The sequence below is a fragment of the Sinocyclocheilus rhinocerous genome, unplaced genomic scaffold (assembly GCF_001515625.1).
Source record: "Sinocyclocheilus rhinocerous isolate Xijiao unplaced genomic scaffold, SAMN03320098_v1.1 scaffold1391, whole genome shotgun sequence".
In the NCBI taxonomy this organism is placed as follows: domain Eukaryota; kingdom Metazoa; phylum Chordata; class Actinopteri; order Cypriniformes; family Cyprinidae; genus Sinocyclocheilus; species Sinocyclocheilus rhinocerous.
Window position 1 is genome coordinate 87468 of NW_015666957.1, and position 8422 is coordinate 95889.

Sequence of the window (8422 nt, forward strand, 5' to 3'; positions counted from 1 at the left end):
GTCATGTGGCGTCACGCTGTATATCCCGTGCTTGCAGGGCGTGATTAAATTACTGTCCTTTTCCTGTTTGGATATAATAGTTCCATTCATTGGTGGTCACAAGACATCGTGGTTTCTATATGTTGTGAACGAACCTTCCAGTTCTGATACCAAGAAAGCTTTGTTGTCTCTTGATTGGATTAGTCTTTAATCACTCCTCTGAGTAGATGACGACAAGACTGGCAGGAAGTCGACCCAGAATATTGGAGTCATGTGCTGGGGTGATTAGCAAACCTCACGATGGCTGATAGGGGCATAGCAGTGTCCGTTTATGTACTAGAAATCCCTACACTGCAGTCCAGTAGAGGTGGTTAATAACAGCTGTCCTCCACTGCTTCAGATCTTCAAACTCCCTCATTACTTGCAATGTCTCCCAAAGCCTTATTGTAACAAAGTTCGTAGTCACGGGAAGAAGGAGGCGGGAACCTGCAAACATTTAAAGAAAACTTTAATAAAATAAACAAACACAAAATAGCGCGACAGCCCCTCGCGGACGACTGTCGCGCACAAACAAAACCAAAACACAAAATAAAGTCCAGGCCTGGTCCTCTCTCCTCCAACACTGTCGTCACTCCTCCCTTTTATCCTTCCGGAGCTCCTCCGTGAGACTCGAGACCTCTGACAGCGTGTCCCTCCTTCCTTCCGGGTTTCAGCACCAATGTAACAAAGTTCGTAGTCACGGGAAGAAGGAGGCAGGAACCGGCGAACATTTAAAGAAAACTTTAATAAAATAAACAAACACAAAATAGCGTGACAGCCCCTCGCGGACGACTGTGGCGCACAAACAAAACCAAAACACAAAATAAAGTCCAGGCCTGATCCTCTCTCCTCCAACACTGTCGTCACTCCTCCCTTTTATCCTTCCGGAGCTCCTCCGTGAGACTCGAGACCGGTGAGTGGTGCAGGTGTCGCTCATTATCAATTACTCCACCGGCCTCGCTCTGTTCCCACGGCTCTCGGCCCCGCCCCCACTCGTCACACTTATATTATTAGACTAATTACTTATGAGGTATATTACTTTGCAGAAGAATCATTCTGATTATTATTAATAAATTACATATAACAAGTTATTTAACATTGTCTTTTATCATATTGATTTTGCTACCATTTTATAAAAGTGATACTCAACTATGGTAAAATCACTGTAATGCAAGACCTTTCATGACTTATTGCTTTAGTGAAATATGTAAATTGGGAGTCTGTAGCCCTTGATCCACAGACTAATAAATACCAGGGCTTAGCTGTAATCTCCTGTAGACAGATGATGGTGAAGCATGCTGGGACAGTTGAACCAGTGACGACACTTACTTACCACCTAAACAATAATTTGCTATATAGAGAGTTTTGGAACAGTTGGTTTTTAAAGGATGTCTTTACTCTTCTGTAATCAAGTTTGTTTGTCATGTTCAACCTGTTCCTAAACTAGATCGCAGGTTACTTCTAGGATTAACTGGGCCTGCAGAGAGAAACTGGAGAACCTTATTAAGTGCTTTGAGATCAGGGTCTCCTTACATTCAACATCTAGGATTTCGTGTTTCCCCTGTAATTTCTGGATAAAAAATGCAGAGAATAATCATATTTATTAACAAGATTTTTACACTGTGAATAAAATATATGCCTTTGTAAAACTCGTCGCCAATGCTAGATGTCTGCCAGTGGTTGCATAGATGTTCTGAGCGTTTTAGTGCACTAAATGTGTTACTGTTTTTTTTGCTCTGCGTAAAAACACCGTGATAGGGCATGGCTGTTTTGGCTTGTGAAAAGTAAGTGTGCTAAATTGTAAAAAATGTGCACTTGTAAAATGTACAGATAATATAAAATTGATTAAATAAAAGGCCACTTAAGTGTACTTAAAGAAAGTACACTTTCATGACTATGTTTCTTAACACACTTATCTTTTGTTGTGCTTTAAAGTACACTTATTTCAATGTTCTGACTAACATACTAATGCACACATAAAGTAATTTATTATATGAACTGTAGTGTGTGTGATGTCTTAAATGCTTACAATTTTGCATTTGAGACAATTGAGATTCCGTAGCAGTAGCGCTAGGAATGTTGGGAATTTGTTTTGGGCGCCAGTTCGGCGGAAGTTAGAAAAGCAGTAAAGTGGTGGCTAGACGTCAAATGTGCCGTCTCACGTGTATTCTTTTTAGTGGATACATCAAAGAAAAATTGGCGACGAGGATAAAAGTTTTATTCAAATTATGGCGCTTATTGGAAATATAAGCGAGTTTGTCCCGAAAGCCGTCGTGGTCGGCTTATATTGAACGGCTGGAGCAGTTCTTTGAGGTGAATGACATAAGCCAGGAGAAGCAGGTTGCGACCCTGTTGAGTGTGATGGGAGCAACTACCTACGTTTACTGAGGAACTTGGTACAACCAGAGAAGCCGAAAGACAAATCTTACAAAGACATTGTGGACACTTTAAAGAATCATTTTGAGCCAAAGCCTATGCTGATTGCGGAAAGATTCCGTTTTAATCATTGCGATCAAAAAGCTGATGAGACTGTGACAGAATATGTCGCTGAACTAAAACAGTGCGCTGTGAGTTGTGAATTCGGAGCAACGCTGGACGAGGCATTGCGCAACCGGTTCGTGAGTGGAATCCGCAACGAAGCCTGCCAACGACGACTGTTGTCAGAATCTAATCTGACGTTTGCACGTGCGTTTGAGATCGCATTGAGTATGGAGACGGCGGAGAAAGACACGCAGCAGCTGAGAGGGCATGACTCGCGCTCGGGAGTGGTTCATAAAATGGACGCGCGTGCAGTGCGACATTCCGATCAGAGAGGGAAGAAGTGCTATAGGTGTCACGGCAAAGATCACAGCCCTTATGTTTGTCATTTCAAGGATGCAAAATGCCATAACTGTGGGAAAACTGGCCACATCAAAAGAGCTTGCAGAGGAAAAATGGAAGCTGGAAAAAGTAAACGTTATGCTGAGAAAAACACTAAGTATGTGGAGGCAAAGGAAGCTGAGTTGCCCATGTTTTCGCTGTTAAGTGATGAGAACGGCAAAAAGTCATTCACAGGGACATTTAAAGTAAATGGCAAAGAAATTATGATGGAAATTGACACAGGCGCTGCCGTGAGTATCATATCTGAGAAACTATTCCAAGCTGCGTTCTCAGAAGAGCCACTAGAGGTCGCAGGAGTCAAGCTTAAAACGTACACTGGAGAGATTATGCCTGTGTTGGGACAGTTTCAAGCTAATGTGAGCTACGAAAAACAAAGTGAACTGCTAACCGTAATATAGTATTAAAAGGGGATAAAACAATGTCTCTTGAAGAAGTGCTGGATTCATGCTCGGAGGTGTTCAAAGATGAACTAGGCACACTCCGTGGGCTTAAGGCAAAAATACTGGTGAATCCTGAAATTCCTCCACGCTTTTGTAAATCCCGGCCACTGCCTTTTTCTATGAAAGCCCAAGTTGACACGGAACTGGACCGGCTGGAGAAGGCTGGAATAATCACGCCTGTAAAACACAGTGAATGGGCAGCACCCATTGTGCCAGTGATAAAAAAGGACAAAACCATTAGACTGTGTGGGGACTATAAATTAACAGTGAATCAAGCAGCTATTACAGAGACTTACCCACTACTACGGATTGAGGAGTTGATGGCTACACTGAGTGGAGGAACTGTGTAATTAATCAGATTAGGTTGATAGATAATATCAGAAATATGGTGGGAATTAAGTTATATTTATCACTTTAAACAACAGAGAGTAATAGAGATTTTACAGAAAAACAAAGCTACAATCACAAACCAGCAGCACTGCAAACAGGAAGCAAGAATAACACTGTCCAAAAGCGACACCCGCAGGTCAGCAGTGACAATAGACTACCATTTGGTGTCAGTTCAGCACCCTCAATCTTCCAAAGAATTATGGAGAACATCATGAAAGATCTTGATGTCGTTGTTTACCTTGACGACCTACTGGTCACTGGAAGAACAGAACAAGAACATCTGCAGAAGCTACAGGCAGTTCTACAAAGACTCCAGGAGAATGGCTTGAGAGTGAAAAAGTCAAAATGTGAGTTTGGGAAAAAGCAAATTGAATATCTAGGATTTTTGTTAGACAGTCAGGGCCTTCATCCATCTCCAGACAAAGTTACCGCAATCAGGGATGCACCAGCACCCACCTGTGTGAAGGAGCTGAGAGCTTTTCTGGGTTTGGTCAACTACTATGGACGTTTTTTGCCCAACCAAAGTACAGTGGCCCCTCAGAGAAACACAGTAATGCTGATGGCCTTTCACGTGTTCCCCTTCCTGTCACGACTGATGTGGGCACAGCTGTCTTGTCAGAGAACATTCATGCACTAATAGCTGAACACTTCAAATAAGCTCCTTTGAATGCGGACCAGGTGGCACGTATAACACACAGAGACAAGGTGTTATCCAAAGTCCTGAAATATGTCATGGAGGGTTGGCCAATGGATGTGGATGAAAGTTTGAAAGCTTACCATTCACGCAGATATGAACTGTCTGCAGAGAGAGGATGTGTGCTCTCGGGCACCAGGGCGATAATTCCTGATAGACTGAGAAAGACTGTGCTGAACGAACTGCATGTCGGTCATCAAGGGATAGTAAAGATGAAAGCTCTTGGCCGCAAGTATGTGTGGTGGCCTAAAGTGGATGCAGATCTGGAGCAGGTTAGCAGAGCCTGTGAGTCGTGCCAGATGGAGCAAAAAGCACCACGTCAGGTTCCGTTACACCCATGGGAATTTCCTGGTCAGAGCTGGAAAAGACTGCACATAGATTTTGCTGGTCCTTTTCTAGGACACATATTTATGATACTAGTGGATGCATATTCGAAGTGGTTGGAGGTATTTAGAATGCCTAACCTCACCTCACAAGCTACCATCGCAAGACTGATGAGACTGTTTGCAGCATACGGACTTCCGGAGCACATTGTCACAGACAATGGAATGCAATTTACATCTGAGGATTTCAAAACCTTTATGCAGCAAAATGGCATCCTGCATTCAACGAGTGCTCCAGGTCATCCTGCTACCAATGGCCTTGCAGAAAGGTATGTGCAGACATTTAAAAGCAAAATAAAGAAACTCGCACATTTGACTATGGACTTGGAAGATAAGATCTCTCTTTTCCTCATGCAGTATCGCACTACTCCAAACTGCACTACAGGCCAATCGCCAGCAGATCTTTTTCTTAACAGACATGTGCGCACTCGCCTGGACTTTGTTCATCCAGATGTCACTGTCACTGTTCGCAGGAAGCAATACCTGCAAAAGTTCTATCATAACCAACGGGCTGTGGAGAGGTCTTTTTCTGAAAAGGATGCAGTGTACCTCCGTAACACCACAGGAGGAGGGAACAAATGGGTTCCAGGTGTGATAGTAAAGCAAACCGGACCAGTGTCTTACAAGGTTACAAGGTGTCTTACAGTGTCTTCCAGTACATATTCAGACCAGATGGTGGATCAGCACCTAGAAAGGACCTCTACAGCCCTGAAAGACAGCGGAGACCAGGACAACTAGATGAGCCCCAGATACAGATCCCCTGTAAAGACCTTGTCTCAGACGACCACCCGGACAAGACCACAGGAACCAGATGATTCCTCTGCACAATGTGACTTTGCTGCAGCCTGGAATTGAACTGCTGGTTTTGTCTGGCCAGAGGAGAACTGGCCCTCCGACTGAGCCTGGTTTCTCCCAAGTTTTTTTCTCCATTCTGTCACCGATGGAGTTTTGGTTCCTTGCCGCTGTCGCCTCTGGCTTGCTTAGTTGGGGACACTTCATTTCCAGCGATATCGTTGACTTGATTGCAAATTATTGCAAAGATACTATTTTAACTGAACTGAGCTGGATGATGACATCACTGAATTCAATGATGAACTGCCTTTAACTGAAAAATTAATGTTTACTATTGTCATTTTGCATTATTGACACACTATTTTCCTAATTAATGCTGTTCAGTTGCTTTGACACAATCTGTATTGTTAAAAGCGCTATATAAATAAAGGTGACTTGACAAGGTTCAGGGACGAGATTCAGATGTCACGTTCAGGAGGCATGGCGACCAGTTGAGACCCCGGGTTGTAGAGGATGAGCTTGTTAAAGAGACTGATTGCTCAGGGGTTGACACTTCGATTCAACCCTGCACACCAGAAGAGGAAAAACAAGCAGTTCCTGAGCCTTTTCAAGAGGACAGTGGGGGAGTTACAGGGGTTGCTCAGAGTCCACGTCGCTCATCCAGAATTAGAAAACCACCAAAACGCTATGACTTGTAATACATAAAAAAAAATAGAAACCCTTGGATAGCACTCCAGTATAGGACTGTTATGGTCATATATGCAATGCTTATTTTGTTCTGTGATGTTGTTGTTTAAAAAAAAAAAAAATTGTAACAGTTATGTTGTTGGTTCAGACAGTAAAGTTGTGTGTTGCCATGTATAGATTTCTATTAGAGTGAAGCTGAAGATACCTTTGTTTAAAAAGGGGGATAATGTGATGTATTAAATGTTTACAATTTTACATTTGAGACAATTGAGATTCCGTAGCAGTAGTGCTAGGAATGTTGGGAATTTGTTTTGGGTGCCAGTTCGGCGGAAGTTAGAAAAGCAGTAAAGTGGTGGCTAGAAGACAAACGTGCCATCTCACGTGTATTCTTTTTAGTGGATACATCACAGTGTGTTATTCAACATTGCATCTGCAGTAAATATATTTTAAATGTACTAAATTGCAACTTCACATTACAAATGTGTAATCACAAATACATTTAAATACATTACATACACATTTCAATAGAAATTACATTATACAAGATAAATGACTGTATTTGAGTTTACGTTTAACGTTTGTCAGTAAATATACTGAAGTACTGAGTACTATTTACTGAGTAAATAGAATTCTGAAATTACACATATAGATATTTTTAAGTACTACTTAATAGGGGTGGGAGAAAAAAAATCGATCCATCGATGCATCCCGATTCTCTCTCCAACGATTCTGGATTGATTCTGAGAATTTCAGAATTGATTCTGAGCTTAGTGATGAAGCTGAGTTTGCTTTAGAAACACCCGTATTCTGCTTGCTTCCAATTTCTCAAACACATACATCACTGGAACCTTCCGTAAAATAATCTTTCATAAAGTTCGGAAAGATTGAAGCGAATTACAAGGACATTCGTGGGCTTCATTGCACCTGATGCGCTGTGAGAGACGCAAGCTTTGTTTGATGTTACACTTGAAGTGTGCGGTCTCGCCCGTCGGTATTTTCCTTACAAATGCTCTACGAAGTCATAATTTATGTGGTTTGGAATGCAGTGGACTTATATATTTAAAATATGAACCTCACTAACAGAAGGCTGCTTTCAATTTCAAATGCTGACGCACGCTTTGTTTGTGAAGACTTGTCACGCATGCTGCTGTGCGCGACTCCGTGTAAAGGCTGATTTAAACTTCTGCGTCGGACCTACGCCGTAGCCTTTACGCCGTAGGCTATGCGTCAGTTTTCATTTATACTTCTGCGTCGTTGTCCACGTCAACGTGCAGTACACATGCAAACCGCTAGTCTGCAGTGTCCACGGGCATGTTGTTAAAATATATTAAAGTGCACATAAACACACACAAAACTCAAGTACATATGGAGGGAGGGGTTCTTGCAGACCAATCACAGCGCTTGCGGTCTGCGTAGAATTGACGCGCTGTTAGATTTTTGGAGAGGTGCACGTCAGGCTACGGCGTATGGGTGTGCGTCTATGCGTAAGCTACGGCGTAGGTCCGACGCAGAAGTATAAATCAGCCTTAAGTGGTAAAATGCACTTGCGTCTCAAAATGGTTTTATGACGCAAAATTAATGTAAACACAGCCAGTTATGTGGCATGGGATTAAACGGACAGGACAAACCATATTACTTCCGTGCGTTAATGCAGCTTAATAGATCTAGATGTCATAGTAAAAAACAACATTAAAGATGAAGAAAAATCACTCACAGTTCTTGAATGGAAAACGTTCAGATAATCTTAAATAATGAAAGTTTGTTGTTTGTAATATGTTTCTATGTTCCTCTTTATTATTTGCTACTTGCTTGTATGTTTTGAAGTTATATTTCTAAGTTATACATTCTTAACATACAACTGTTTTAATTATTTTTTTTCAATTTGTAATTATTTAAAAAAGTACTTAATTACTTATGTAAGGATATGTAAATGTAAGGATTTTAAGATTCTCAAGTCAGTAAACTAATTAATTAATAAGGGGGGAAAAAGTAGATCAAGAATCGTTGTGGAATCGGATCTTGACTTCAAAAAATCGGAATTGGATCGTGAGGTGACTAAAGATTCCCACCCCTAGTATGTATGTATGCGTGTGTGTGTGTGTATGTGTGTGTGTGTGTGTGTGTGTGTATGTATTTAT